Raw genomic sequence first — 16,856 nt, 5'->3', positions numbered from 1 at the left:
TTTCACAAGAACATTTTCACCAAGACCGACGACATCAGGACACGATAGATTTTCTACAGGCACATCGTTTAGCACAGCTGATACATTAGACACCCACTTTCGTAATTGAAAACCTCCTCCACTCAACAATTCACTCAACTCAGCACGAAGGGTTTCTGCTTCCTGAAAGCTATTCGCGCCACTAAGAAGATCGTCCATATAGAAATCTTCCCTGAGGACACGCTGCGCATTAGGATACCTTGCACCATCATCTTCTGCTAGTTGCTGCAAAACCCGCGTTGCAAGAAAAGAAGAGGGAGCCAAGCCGAACGTCACCCTTTGCAGCTCGTATTCTTTAGGCTGCATTTCCACTGACGATCGCCACAAGATTCTTTGCAATGGTGTGTGGTCTGGATGCACTTGCACTTGCAAATACATTTTCTCAATGTCGGCTGATAACGCTATCGCATGCATTCGGAAGCGCAGCATTATCGCAAACAACGATTCCTGTATCACTGGTCCAGTAAGCAACAGATCGTTCAAAGCATATCCACTTGCGGTTTTCGCTGATCCATCGAAAGCAGGTCGAATTTTCGTGGAAACACTGCTCTCCTTCACCACTGGCCTATGAGGAAGATAACACGAAACCACTCGCGAATCTACACTTGTTACCTCCTTCAAATAACCATTAGCGCAATATTCACGCAACACTTCACCGTAGCCGGATTTTAATTGAACGTCACAGCTCAATTTTTTTTCCAATTGCTTCAAACGTCGCAAAGCTATTTCTTTAGAATCACCCAGCAACATTTCGTACCCATTTTTCAGTGGAAGTTTAACCACGTAACGACCACTAGAATCTCGCGAAACGCTTTGTACGAAACTGGTTTCACACTCCTTTTCCTCATCGGTAAGCTTCGATGCTTCTTTTACTTCCTCTAGCTGCCAAAACTTCTCCATCGCCACCGTTAGGCTGTTTCCAATCAACACACTATGGACACCTTTTGTTTGCGCACAATAACCCAATTGTCCGAACGGTACCCATCCCAACTGAGTTAATACAAATTGCAAACCATCCACTTCGCAGAACTGTATTGTTTGGTTTGTTTTATGCAGCTCATAAAACACTTCTTGCCCCAATAGAATATCAATTCCACTACACTTGAAGAAACCGGGATCCGCCAATTTCAAATCTCTTGGAATTACCAGCTTTGACAATTGTAAAGTGTTCAAAGGTTGTTCACTGGTAATTTTTGGCACCACAATAAATGAAACGCCTTTCCTGAACTCATTGTATCGCGAAGCAATATCTGTCTCGACCACACACGTCGCCTTTAGCTCCTTACCACCAACCACACTAATACACACATCCGCACATTGTCCCGAAATCGCCAACGAATTGTACAGCTGCTCCGTCATCAAGCAAGATTGCGCACCACCATCCAGAAGCGCACGCGCAATTTTCCATTCTCCCGTTCCCGTTCGCACCCGTACCAATGCAGTAGACAATAGCTGATACGAATTCCGCGAATCTCTCACTTCAGAAGAGGACAAAGTCGTCACATTTACTCCCGAGGTCGAAGGTTCTGCCGATGCCTGCTGATCTACGGTTGTATTTGTGAACAACGATGTTGCTTCACTCGCTTGATGCAGCAAAGAATGGTGTTTTTTGCCACAAATTTCACAATTTCGCTTCGATTTGCAAAACCGACTAAGATGGCCTCCAGCGAGACAGTTCCAACACAACTTTCGAGATTTGACAAAAGCGATCTTTTCTTCACTAGGCATACTCTTAAACCGTTCGCACACATACAACAAATGTGTACCATCGCAGGCTCGACACTTTGGCGTGTCGCTCGCCGCGTTCACTAACACTTTCACAGGTTGCTTTCTAGCCGAACTTTCCTGTACGTTCTTGTTTCCCGACACTGCTTCTAATAAGCGATTTGCATTACGCAAGAATGTAAGCAATTCGTCATAACCAGACTCAGGGTTACCCACTACATGCTTCTCCCATTCTTTCTGCGTATTTTCATCCAACTTGAGCACTATTAACTGTGTGAGCAAAATGCCCCAACCATCAGGCTTTTCATCTAATTGCCCTAGCATTTTCACGTGCGTTTCACAGCAATTAATTAATGCGCGAAGTCCCTCCGAATTGGGAACTTTCATCTTCGGAAACAAGATAAGCTCGTTCACGTGCTTTTTCTTTATGAGATACTTATTTTCGTATCTTTCCACTAATGCCGACCAAGCGACCTCATAACCTTTGTCACTTATCGGGAAAGCTTGCACTATGGTCAACGGTTCACCTTTCAAAAAACTTTTAAGGTAAAACCCTTTTTCCGTGTTTGACAATGCACTGTTTTTGTGAACCACTTCCAAAAACATGTCATGAAACGATGTCCACGTTTCATAAGCTCCGCTAAAAGTGGGAATCGTAAGTTTTGGGAGCTGCACTGGTTTTCTTTCACTACTGTTAACTGGTTCTTGCAGCACACACACATTTGCATAGGCAAGCTTTTCAAGCTTCTCCGCGGCTTCGAAATAGACACACTCCACTTCCTCGTACAATTTACTGTCACATATTTCAAGCTGCAATGCGTTGAAACTCGTCCAAGCTTCCTCCAAAACCTTACTACGCACACTTATTTTCTCCTTTTCAGCGGTCACATGCGATTCAGCAAACGACAGTATGCGTCGCATTGTTCCAACCAAACACTCACACTTCTTCCTATGAAGATCGTTTGTGGTACCTCCTACCTTCTTCGGAGCCTCCACCAGCGTACTGTTTGACTTTCCAACGTAGCCGCGGAATTCTTCATCGCTCGACTCGTTCTCCATTGTTGACTGCTACACTTTTGCACCGACCGGTCAATTTCACGGAATTCAATCCTGGTCGCCACGGCACCAAATGTTGGGACCAAAAGATTGGGTCTGTTTTCCTACGTTGTGTTTTTTATTTTAGCGAAATTGCAGTGCAAAAAGAGGACGATACAAAATTCAGACTTCTTATATACCCTTCTCTAGAACCTGTCGTTCCTGACGGACATAATCCTATCCGTTCCCAACTGACAAAAACCCGCACAACGGTAGCTCCTCATTCCGTTAATTCAAATTATGCATGAATCCTAACAGCTATCTTAAACCTAACTTCAAATCTTCCTCGTTCCATTTGTAAAGATTTGGGAGAATCTTTTTAAACAACTTCTTATTTAACTTAATTAGTAAAATATGTTCTAGATTTTCATCATTAATCTTGGTTCTTTTATCCGAAAGAATTAAACCTAGAGCACTAAAAGCCCGCTCCACTGAAACTTGGTTTGACGGAACAGCCAGAAGCAAAGTAGCTACTTCAAAAAGCTCGGGGTGTGTAGTTTTTCTGGATAGCCAATGACCCCAAACGTCAAACGACGAGTTCTGATGGTTTTCCAAATCGAAAGAATTTAGTTGACGAATGAATCTGTTTCTAGCAGATCACATTGTGCATGTGATTCTGGCAGTGAACCTCCATACAAATTAGTCAAAAATATGTCGAAATCGCTCGGACAATTACCCACTGCATCGTTGCCAGAGCAAGACGGTAAAGGAGCTGGCTGGACATTAGCATCTAATGCCCGGATGCGTTCGGAAGTGGTGAGAATAAAACTCTGGAATTGAAAAAATATATTAAAAAATTTAATTACTTAAATGACAAAAAAGTGATACTTACACGAATTTCCTCCTTTTCTTCCGTACTAAAAAATCTGGAATTTAAGTAATTGAATCTAGGATCTATTGACATTGAAGCCTTAAAAACAATGTTTTCCTTTAAGATTTCAAGTCGTTTTTTAAGGGCTTGTGTTAGTGCCTGGGTGAAACGATTCTCTTGAATAGCATTTATCTTAATAACAGTTGTCATCCATGTTAAATAAAATGATTGAGCGGAGTATGTTTAGCTTGCATTTTTTTGGTAGCTATATATACAGGCTCAAACGCGGCAATATACTCTTTTATAAATTGCCATTGCTCCGTAAGATCTGAAAATATTATGAACTTTTTGAATATCACTGAATAAAATACTAAATATTTTTTTACTTTACCTAGTTCTGAATGCTGAAGCCCCAATTCATCAAAAAGTTTTTCATGTTTGTTAAAATAGTTCAGCATTTCAAAAACACCTCCCCATCTTGTTTTACAGCACAGCGGTGGGAGAGACTCTTCATTAAAAACCGACTTTTACGCAATTTTTCCACAATTGTTTGATACAGAAGTACATTTTCGTATTTCAGCATCAAATGGTCTTATAACATCTGTAACTGATAGTTGCATAGTATGCACCGCACACCTTACTAATGCTATCGTAAGACAAAACTCCTTTTCGACAGTTTCCATCCAATCGACTTGTTCGATAGGAACCACGAAGGTGTCGTCGTCCTCAGGACGATTATATGATTCTTGAAGCTCAGATCGTAACTGATTTACAGTGGCGATCATATTTGCCCCATTATCACGCGTTATCGTGAAAATTTGAGCCAGGGAAATTTTGTACATTGCGAGGATTTCTAATATTTTTGTTTTGAGATATTTTCCGGTGTCCCTTGTGTTGAGTTAAGTGATAAGAATAGTTCCTAAAATTGAGGAACGGAACGAACCTGCCAATCTGGAGAAAAAGAACGGAGGCGGCTTTTTCGTTACATTCTTCTAGATTCGCTCGGAAATGATGTTTCCTATCGTTATAGTTGGTCATGTACCCATTTTATACTTAAATAATACCCATTTTTATAGAATAACGTCACAAAAATTTAGTTTTTGTTTTTCATCAAAAACCCATAGCTATGAATGAAAACTGAGCTCGACGGCATCGTCCATCGATAGAGCAACGTCTAATTTACGATCACACCAAATCTTGGCGCTTTCATCACACTTGATCACACACAAATCCACAATTTCAGGCGTATCGAGTACTAATCGAGCAGATATGGTAAAACAATTTCGAGCAAATGTCACTTGGGATGTCATGTTTACGCTTTTTTCAGTTGCTCACTTTATTTATGCATAACTTGAAAGTATTCATTTAATACTGTGTAATATCTTTTACGTGCATAAATCACACAGTTTCAATTCAAGTAAAGTTAAATAATAGTTTATTGAATGTGTAAAATTATTCTTCTGCTAAAAGAAAAACGCTTAACTTAAGTAACACGCTATACAGTGCATTTTATATTAAAAGGTCGAGACATTTTGTTCTTTTTGTTTTGAACTAAAACTGATCATTTTTCTATTTTTATTCTTCTAATTTATGATTTCAATTAGAAATATTTTGCAACGCAAACTACACTTATTGAATTATTATTTCTCAATAGAAGCAACTAACATCGAATCATCGGTCTATAACAACATAGAGTGTTAAGTTGTTTCCGTAGAGTTGACATTATACTGTACGGTGCACTAACGGAGTTTCCAATTGTCCGGTAGTGCACTTTAATTGGCTATAAGAATACCCTAAATTTTTAGTTGCACAAAGAAGATCACAGGTAAACATTCAAGTGAATTTGCAACGTGCAAGTAGGTAGTGCAAGTGAATACTCAACGAAACAGTTTAGCACCAAACACATAGCAATTCATTGATTACCACAATCCAGTCAAAATAACGCACCAACATCCATATAGCAAAAGAGAAGCAATTCATTCAATGCATTTACCGCTTGCGCTGGATTGTTTCTTTAAATTTTGGCAATTAGCTTCTCACTTCATCCCAAATCGCTAAAATTTTCTGGCTTCATTGCGCTGGTGTTGTACCGTTATCTCTGTGATTGAGAGAATATGGCTTGAGCTTTTGAACATTGACAGAATGTGTGTGTATCCATACTAGAAAGAAGCAAAAGAGAAGAGAACGCCGTTCTATACCTGATCGAAAAGAACGCTGAGAGAAACAGGTTCAGATTTCACCTGCTTCCTTTGTACGTAGCAAATCGGCCCATCGTATGAAAGAGAGCAAATGATCGAGCGTTCCAGACCGGATCGAAAAGAACGCTGAGAGAAACAGGTTCAAAATTATCCTGGATGCTTTGTATACAGCAAATCGACCCATCAAATCAGAGAGCAACTCTCTCCGTCGAGCGTTCTTAGCCGGATCGCAAAGAGCACTGAGAGCGACCAGTCCAGCACAGATCGCCGAGAACGCTGAGAATAACCGGTTCACATCGGATCGATAAGAACGATGATAGCAGTCGGTTCAGTTTGAACCTGGTTGGGTTAAAAATAAGGATCGCGGTCCGGATGCTTGCATGTTGGAACGGATCGCACCTGGCAGGTTCGGAACGCAACGCGCATCACTAGTTGAGTTCGACCATTCCTATCGAAATAATTTTAAAAAAAATATTATTAAGACAAAACCTAGGCAAACTGATTGTATCACATTGAAGAACCAAATTTTTACATGAGTTTCTTCTTCTTCTTCTTCTTTGGCACAACAACCGCTGTCGGTCAAGGCTGCGAAAGTGAGCTTGGCTTTCAGTGACTTATTGTTATCATAGCAGAATAGTCAGTCCTACGTATGGGGGCACGGTCTATTCGGGACTTGAACCCATGACGGGCATGTTGTTAAGTCGTACGAGTTGACGACTGTATCACCAGACCGGCCCCTACATGAGTTTATCCATTTAAAAAAAGAGTTATAACCTGTTTCAAATAATAAAAATAATTAGGGAAATATGTTACCGATGGTATAAATTGCTATGTCCTTTTGTTCCACATCATACAACTGAATATTCACTCCTGAATATTGAATATACAACTGAATATTAAAATATGTCTGCCAAGCCTTGTTGCACTGTATATTTTTGGGAAGACGAGTTTTCCTTTAACAATAGAAGATATTTCCGTTCGAATTTTACGTGCGGCAGCTCCTAAATGGCAAACTAGGTTGGGACGATTTAATTGAATTTTCAGTGCCTCGCAAATGGGTTGCAGAATAATTCCCAAACCTTCCCATTCTACGCACAACATAGGCACGTTATGCACGCATACCATTTTTATCATGCCTTCCAGTAACTTTTGCCTATCTCTAGCAACTGGGACTTTAGTTTTTTTTTTCGAGGTTTCATCGGAATCAAAGATTCCTCTTGAAGGAGTCCGCGAGATTTCGCCAACGCTGGATGTACTGTTCTAATATGACGAATGAAATTTCCTAGATCATACTTCTCAGCTTTTTAACTCAGCTTTCCGAAGTTATGCAATTTTCCAAAAGAACATCACGTAATTTTCGTTTTTCGCTGAATGTTCTGGGTACATTTGTGTCGGCCATGGTTCTAAATATTGTGGAGATATTCTCAAATTTAACATACACGTTTTTTGTTAACCGCAATTAAAAACTCACTTAGTACGTTATTTTTCACTTATTGACAATATATTGAAAAATGGATGAAGACAACGACAAAATTGGCAACAGTCTTACTCGGGATGACACAGACAAGAAATGACACAAAAGCAATTTGCGTTACATGCTTTTCGGAAGAATGAAATCAAATCTATGACAACTAGATTACAAGTGAATGTCGAATGAATGTTGCCAAAAAATGTCGTCGGATCAAACGACATTTTTTGACATGACTGTAGAATGAAAGAGTGAAAACTGAATGTGAAGCTTCAAATCGTGTCAAAGTAGGCAATTTCATGTCAAAGAACGTCACCGCTAACAACACTGGTTGCGACAATCGTCCAAACTTTTTGGGATAATCAAAGAACTTTTTGCGACAATCGCAGAACTTCTTGCGACAATCGCATAATTTTTTGGGATAATTGTAGAGTTCTAGCGACAATCTTAATAAGTTCTGCTCAAATCTCAACAAGTTTTGCGATAATTTTGTAAAAGTTTTGGGATAATCGCAGAACTTCTTGCGATAATCGCAGAACTTCTTGAGACAAATACAGGCTACTTTAATTGTTGGGGGAAAATGTTCAAATGATTCGCCAGTCTCGGCGACGTTCATAATCGCGGAGGCCCTAGGAACTTGTACTCTGTCCTCTTTTATACACATTGCATAATATACACTACCGTTCCACTGCTTCTCGTTTTACTGCTTCTGCAGTTTTAGAACAAAATCAGAGGCAACCGCGATTGTCGCGGGTTTGTGATTTTTTCACAGAAAGGCAACGCTCGCGTTTCGCGACATTACGATCGAAGTAAGCCATATATTCGTGCTAAAACAAGGACTCGTGGAACATTTCCAGCCTATCAAGCAGTTGCAGTAGCTGCGAAATAGTCTTCCGGCCGAAGCGTCCTCCGCACAAGTACTTGAACTCCTGCAGTGATAGCCCCAGGCTCACCAAAAAAACCAGCACGTCGCATTGCAATACATACCGGCGTCAATGAGCCTCGGAGCCAATCCCACGGGCCTTCGGAAGCTGTTCTTTCTCTTTAGCGAACAGGAGCTGTTCCACCTCATCGTTGGCAAGTTTTATCGCAACATTTGGGTTGGATTCTAGGCTTAATTCATTACCACGCAGCCGGGTATAAATCAAATTCCTTGGCTACGGGGGAGGCATCTATAGGCTTGAACCCATGACGGGCATATTATTGAGTCGTTCGAGCTGACGACTGTATCACGTGACCGCCCCCGTCCGGCCACCTGCGAATTGTAAATATAAACAAGAGCTAATTTACTGTATGCATTATAGTAGCCTAGGTATATAGCCGTTGGTGGGGTGATGCTGATATGTGTAATACGATCGAAACTGCAACTTGACACAATACACAATGCGGCTGGTAACTAGATGGTAACCTGTGGATTAAGGAAAACTCATCCAATTTTCCATTCTCCAGAACCATAACAGCGTGTTGCTATATTTCCAGCTCCGATTTGGGTGATTCTTTCCGATGTCATGTCCTGGCCTGTCCTGTGTGAGTTCTTTGAAGATGCTGTGTCGCGTCGCGTGTGCTTCTTTTTTATCGGTATGCCTGGAAAGTGGTTTTCTGGAACAGTGGTTCAGCGTTCCCTTCATACCTTTACAACCTGTGTGCATTTGTTCACATCGTTTAGATAATATTTTGTTTAATTTCAGTCCGTGGAGATTCGGTTTAGTAAAAATAAAGAGCCCACCCACATACTAACACACCCTTGGATTTGGCTACTGTAGCACCAGAACGATGCAATAGTTCGTTGCACTTTATTGAGTGGCGTGAAGTACACTGCTGTACCACATCCACTGTTGCTACGTGTGTACCACTCGATTGATTGAGTCGCAAACGGTACAGATAACGGAGAGATCGATTCCCCGGCATTACTAGCCAGCATCAATTTGTTCACTCCCTGTCGGATTCTTAGATCTTATTTCCTTCTCCGTGTACCGCGTACCCGCAACAACCATAGCCAGGGACACTCTATTATACGTATGTCCCTCGAGTTCAATGAAGTGTTAGATTTGTTCGATTTTAGTATGTCTACTTCCACTTTCAAGGAGAAATTGCGTCTACGTCACATTTAATGTTTGCTTATAACTAGAGGTTTATTTATATGCTCCTTAATTTAATTATAAGGTTGCCGATTAGACATGATGGTCCGTCGGTTATATATACAGGGTGTTCGAGATAAATTTGACACCTGGCCTTTGGGTTTATATCTCAGGGTTGAGTTGACGTATCGAAATGATTGATATGTCATTCGATTGCTAAAAGTTGTGCGAACAAGTGTAAAAAATGTCTAGCTCCGTAAATATGTGGAACCCGTCCGAATTGTAAAAGCGCGTAACGTGTGTTATGATGGTTCGTGCCGGCCATACGAATGCCGAAATTCGGAAGGCGGCGATGTATTCGCTGAACACCGTAAAAACAATACGGTGGCCAATGGGCGGCCGTACGTTTGGCAGCAGGATTCTGCACCATGCCATACGGCCGTAAAAACACGCCAATGGCTCACTGCCAATTTCGACCGATACACCAGCCGGTGCTTTGGCCACCCAGCTCCCCTGACCTTAATCCTATGGATTACTTTGTGTGGGGCACAGTTGAGCGGGACACCAACAGGGCGTCCTGCAATACCAAAGCGGAGCTGGTGGCCAGAATAAAGGCCGTGTTTGCGGCCATCCCAAGAGACATGGTTCTCCGGGCTTGCGCGCCGGAAGCGGGTGCAGGCGGCCATCGACGCGGAGGGGGGGTACTTCGAATAAAAATGCGGCAAACATGGTAAGCTAAACTTTGTAGAAATATTTTTTTTTAATATTTCACATAAATTTGATAAAAATTCCTTACCTTTTCCCTCAGAAACTGTCAAATTTATCTCGAACACCCTGTATATACTAGCTGTTTTAGCCGGTTTCACACGGGATAAAATTAATGTCTCGTTTTAATTTAAAATAGAACAATTTGCAATCCAAGGAGTACAAAACAACGATTACAATGATTACTATGATTTTATCCCAGAGCTTCGATTCTTCTTATTGGTCGTAATAACAGTAGGTAATAAAGATCTGCAATCATCCGCCTGGGTACCACTGAGTTTTTGGTTTACCACGGAGTTTATTGGACCCATATATACCATACTTCATATACAGGCCCATCATGATATATGCTATTAATGCGGACTGGAGGCAATTGCGTATCTCTAATATTAGCGTAAGTCAAATTTCGATGTTTTCGGTCAAATTATAGCTCATTTTTGTATCATTCTACTCGAAGGGGTAGGTTTTGGCCATTAAATTAGTTAGTTGATCTGATTTCAACTGAAAAATTTAAATTTTGTGCTATTTTAAATGGTTTTTAAAATTTGACGTAAAGAGAATTTATTTTGAGTTCGACATTTGATGTGTCAAATTAGCATAAGAACTGTCAAATTAAGAAAATCTAAAGACAATCAAATTAAGATAAGATAAAAAGCTATCGCGATTGCGAGGCCTCGTGCGAGCTCACAAACTGCTCGAATTTGCTTGCGGGGTTTTAACACCAGTCTGAACTGCACTTAACACCGAGTGTCAAAGCGCTGTATTCAACAACAACAATACTGCTTTTGGCATGGGATTAGAAAATTGCTAATAAATTAAGTTTAGTGGAACTTCTGAAAATGATGTGAGTCTTAAAACCTATTCTCATACCACCATAAGGTATATGCAAAGTTTCGTTGAAAATAATCCAGCCGATTCGGAGGTTGCTCGCAACAAACACCGTGACACGAGATTTATATATATATAGATGAAATATGAAATCAATAATTTTACAAACTGTCGTTTATTCAAGCAGTTTTAAAATTGGTGTTGTCTTTCCGTGTTCTGATTTGCAACTAACCGCGTTTCGCGATGGCGCCCTGTTCCAGATCAGCTGTTTGGCAATGAACTTGATTGACCCTTTTAGTGACCGTCGCCAACCTTTTCTCTAATTGGCCCTAATCTTGGTCATATATCTGTCTCATATTTTTATTCTTATTTGTTGTTGTACTGTGGCGCCATCTGCTGCGATTCTTTCTACCTATTCGAGCTCATGGGACATGACAGCTCGATGTTTGTAAATATCTGAAAATATCCCAATTCGCCTGTCAAATTACATGTGGCCTATATCGTGCCAACACCCACCATAGTGCGTCTTCATATAAATGCGTCGAAGAAGAACCCTAGGTTTAATTTTTAATATTACGAGAGATTTTGACGATCCTATGTGTATTACAGGGGTTTCGAGGATTATATAGATATGTTCAGCGAGTTGTAGATTCGTTCAGGCATATAATAGACTCTTTCAGCGAGATATAGAATTGTTCGGAAGTAGGCGTAGACATGTTCAGCGATTCTGTAGTGCTGTCATTTGTTTTGTTTACACACTGTGCCGCAGGGTTAAATTTTTCATTCTTAAATGTCCTAAAAGTAGCTAATAATCATTCATCAGGCTGTTTAATGCATGGATTAGTTAAAACAATCATATTTTTAAGAAAACTGTTTGTTTACCTTCTGATGAGAATGATCTAAGCTGCAGTTCAAGGGGTACGAAAGTGACAGCTCTACAGTACAACCGAACATGGCATTTGTTTGTTTACACCCTGTGCCGCAGCATTCAATTTTTCATTCTTAAATAGCATAAAAGTAGCAAATAATCAATCCCCAAGCTGTTTAATACATAAATTAGTTGAAAAAAGCATATTTTTTCGAAAACCGTTTGTTTACCTCCTGATGAGAATGATGCAAGTTGCAGTCCAAGGGGTACGAAAGTGACAGCTCTACAGTATAACCGAACATGGCGCTACTTCCGAACAATTATATATCTCGCTGAAAGAGTCTATTATATGCCTGAACGAATCTACAACCTGCTGAACATGTCTATATAATCCTCGAAAACCCTGTAAAACGTTATATTGTGCATTAGTCACGCCAATCTCGGAGTATTGTAGTATTGTGCCATGTCCCCACGCGGAGATTTGGAAGAACAGTATCGAGTCTGTGCAAAGAAAAATTACTCCTTACGCACTTCGGCTATTGCCGTGGAGTGATCCTACGAGTCACATTGCTTACTTCTCGTGTTAGAGACACTCGGGATCACGAGGAAAAATGTAAAAACACTGTTTGTCGCTGGAGTGCTCCAAGGCAACATTGATGCGCCCACAATTCTCGAAAAACTGAATAATACTGAACGTCCATAGGCATACAACACGACACAGATACTTTTTAAGACAGCTATTTAGGTACACAGGATACGGATTTTATGAACCAATAACGGCAATGTCCTGCATCAAGAACAGCTTCTTCGAATATTTCGACTTCCACGAGACCATCAATGTCTTCAGGGCGCGGCTGCGCTTTATCCAATAGCTACCTCATCAAATATGCTAACAAGATTCCGCCATTCGTGTTTGTATCTAGTTTTAAGAGAGTTTAACCGACGTTTGCTGGACTCAATTTTATACATAATAAATATATAAATACATAAAAAAATCCCAAAACAAATGGATTTGAATTTCTATTTTGAAATTCTATTTAAAATATTTCTAGTTTAGGGTAAGTGTACCAAATATTATTATTAAAATTATTAATATTATTATCATTATTATTATTATTATCATTATTATTTTTATTATTATTATTATTGTTATTATTATTACTATTATTATTATTATATTATATTATTATTATTATTATTATTATTATTATTATTATTATTATTATTATTATTATTATTATTATTATTATTATTATTATTATTATTATTATTATTATTATTATTCTTTGGCACAACAACCGCTGTCGGTCAAGGCCTGCCTGTACCCATTAGTGAAGTGAGCTTGGCTTTCAGTGACTTATTGTCACCATAGCAGAATAGTCAGTCCTACGTATGGGGGCTCGGTCTATTCGGGGGTTGAACCCATGACGGTCATGTTGTTACGTCGTACGAGTTGACGACTGTACCACCAGACCGGCCCTATTATTATTATTATTATTAAATCTTTATTGAATTTACAGTTACAGTCCTGATGAATTTTATTAAGTGTTTAGGGGCGCCACAAATGTGGTCCCTACTTTTTTAAATAATGAATACACAACACGCTTTGCGATCTACGTTTCACAAAAGTTCGGTTTATTCGTAAATTTTACAAGCACTAATCCGCAGAACGGTGAATTCCGGAGAAACGCGAAATTAGATGTTACTCGATCGAGAGTTACAGGAGAAGAGAGTGTATTGGTTAAGCCGGACGGATATGCGCGTGCTGGCCTTGAAACGTTTAGGACGAGAGAGAACGTGTAGGGAGCAAGCCACCGTTTTTATAGCTGCGGTGAAGCATGCTACCACTGCTTGTCTTGCTCTAGCTTTGTGTGCAGTCCCTGCCTAACTAGCCCGTTAATCATTTTTGGTCAGTAGTTCTAGGTGTGCGCACCAGATGGCGCTCTGGTTGCTACAGGTGTAAACTTAACTTAGGTTACAATCAAAACTCGACTACATCCTGGCGCAAATGTTATCTTTAAACGACTTTAGAGACGCACCAAAATCGAAAAAATTGTAGACTTCGTTGTAAGCCCTGAACATAGATATTATAGGTTCTCCTGAGTGTCTCCATAGTTCGTTCGACGACGAGGGACATTAAGCAGAGGTCGCGGGCGTAGAGGGGCCGTTGGAGCATAGATGTCCAGTCGATGAAGTAGGGATGGACAGTCGATGGTCCCCGTTAGGAGACTTCCAACAAACATTTGCTGCGCTATACGACGCCTGTCACTGAGTTTTTTTTTAACCCAAGAAGCTTTAGGCGTGCTTCAAAGGATGGATATTGACTGCCTGGTTGCCATGGGAGAAGACGCAAAGCATAACGGGTGAGTCTGCATTGTATTGACTCGATGCGGTCAGATAAGCGCTGAAAAGATGGCTTCCAAAAACAACCTGCGCATATTCAATCACTAAACGCACTATACTGCAATACACAGCCTTTACAAACATTGGGTCCCCAAAATCTCTAACCACTCGTTGAACCAATCCTAATCCTATCCTATCCTGGTTGCCACGGTTTATAATTTCCTCTGCATGATGATTAAAGGTCAGTTTCAAATATGAATCCAAGATCCCTAATAAGTTTAACGGTTTAAATACGATTTCCATCAATGTTGTAGCTGTACCGAGAAGGCTCGCAAGCTATAATAAATGATAGGACTCGGCATTTGTCGACACATAACTGCAGATGATTACGTGTGCACCAACGGTGAATGGTTTGTATATGCTGCTGAAGTTCTTCGCGATCAGAGTAGTCTCGTATTGCCATAAATATTTTTAAGTCGTCGGCGAACATCAGGTGTTTATCTGTAGGTAGGATAAACGACACATCCTTAATGAACAACGTAAATAGCAGCGGACCCAGGTTGCTACACTGGGGAACTCCCGATAGCCCAACGAAAGGTTGAGAGAAGTTATGCTCAAACGCCACAGCATAAGTTCGCCCCACTAGGTATGATTGGAGCCAGTCCAGCACGTTTGCTCTGATCTCAAATTTTGCAAGTTTTGCTAATAATATATTATAGTCTATCGTATCAAATGCAGCTTTTATGACGGTGTAAATAACGTCTGTTTGTAGTCGGCTATCCATATTTCGAAGACATTGGGATGCGAACTCAACAAGATTGGTTACGGTGGATCGCTTCGGAACAAAACCATGCTGCTGCTGGCTTACATAGTGCTGTGACAAAGCGAGTAGGTTAATATGAACTATTTTTTCGAATACTTTTGCACCTGCTATGCGCAGGTGACATGAGATGTGACGCCTCTGTAGTTAGTTGTCCGTGTTTTATCACCTTTCTTAATTATCGGGACAATCCAAGATCGCTTCCAGATAGTTGGGATTGTGCCAAGACGAAGTGAATGGTTGAATTTTTTTTTTGAGTATAAGCGCTATGCATTCACAGCATCGACTTAAGATGATAGCAGGAATTCCATCCGGCCCGGCTTAGTGGTATATCTTAAGCTTTCATGACCGCTTCGTCAGATACATGTGGCTGGGAAAAATCGATCACACAATCAAGCGTGTTTAAGAGAGCTGCAGTTATGACTTCTGGATGTATAATCGGAGTCGTATGAGTATCCCTAAATCTATATTCTATTTTTTGGGGGGGTTGACATTTTTTTTGCGGTACTCATCAACGGGTTCGGGGTTTTGCGGTTCATTATGGCTATAGTATGTCATCAAGATACCGGTTTTACACCTGTAAAAATAGGTATTGGTTAAAATTTTAAATGTATAGGGTAAATGTTCCAGTATTGGGCAGGTTAGTGCAGCAGTTTCACTAAAACTGCTGGTACACCTACAATTTTTATTATTTTGAATGAAAGTTACATTATTTTGAACGATAAACTATCGTATTATGTTGTGATATTTTTTATTTGCTGATTCTAATATATTTTTTAAAGATATTCGTGAAAATTTCAACACTGATTTTGTTCCTATTTTCGGCAGTTTGGTCCTATTTTCGGCAGGCTGTGCTCCTATTTTCAGCAACGAGAATACGGGTCAGCAAATGTTTTAATTAATGCCAATAGGCCAAAAATGTTAAAAACAGTTTTACACTCTCACTTTCTTAAGAGTGGTGTTGAAAAGTACTTAAATTATTCATTTTATGTTGCCCATTTTGGGCATTTTGCTGGAAATGTTTACAGTCACTTTAATGTGAGTTGCAAACAAAGTAGGGGAAGGTAGGTAAAGACGGACACGTTAAGGAAAATGGTAAAAATCTAAGGATATATAGGTGCAACGACCCTGAAAATGTGCATACATTATCATACACTCATGCTTTATCAGAAAATGTGTTGAAACTTTTAAGTTTCCATCGATTTTTTTCGTTTTTTTCATGAATGAAAAACATGATTTTTTTCGTGCAGTTTTGAAATGTTCGGGTAAGACGGACACCTGATACGGGAAAGATGGACACCATGAAGGCTAAGATCAACACCTTTAGAAAACGTTAGAAATTGAGAGTTTTACAGTATTTTATGAAAATTCTACCGCTTTCCACGGCCTGGTACGTTTATAAACCAATTCTTGGCCAATTGCAACGACGATTCATTCTGCTGTGAATTTAGGAATTCTAAGCGGCGCTTGTAATAGAACGTAAAATACAGAATTTAAGGCATCTTTTTTAACATGGGGCACTAACAGTAGACGTTGCACCAGCTTACAGAACAACAATTTAAAACTTCGCTTTAGGAAATTATTCCGCGGAAAGTCCTCGACCACTGCATATTTGAGGGACTTGTTAATAGGTCCAGCAGTTTCTTACATTGAAGATTGAACTTTTTGATATCTGTAAACCCATAGAATCTTTCATCTATTCCTGAACGATTTGATATCAGTACTTTATCTTTTTTTTTATTAAAGTTGTCCAAGTCGTGAGAAAGCATTGGATTTCGTGAAGCGCCTCATCAGCGTCGAACGAGTAGTATCATAACA

Source organism: Anopheles merus, chromosome 2R, assembly GCF_017562075.2.
Source record: "Anopheles merus strain MAF chromosome 2R, AmerM5.1, whole genome shotgun sequence".
Classification (NCBI taxonomy): Eukaryota; Metazoa; Arthropoda; class Insecta; order Diptera; family Culicidae; genus Anopheles; species Anopheles merus.
Note: the sequence above shows the minus strand (reverse complement) of the source record.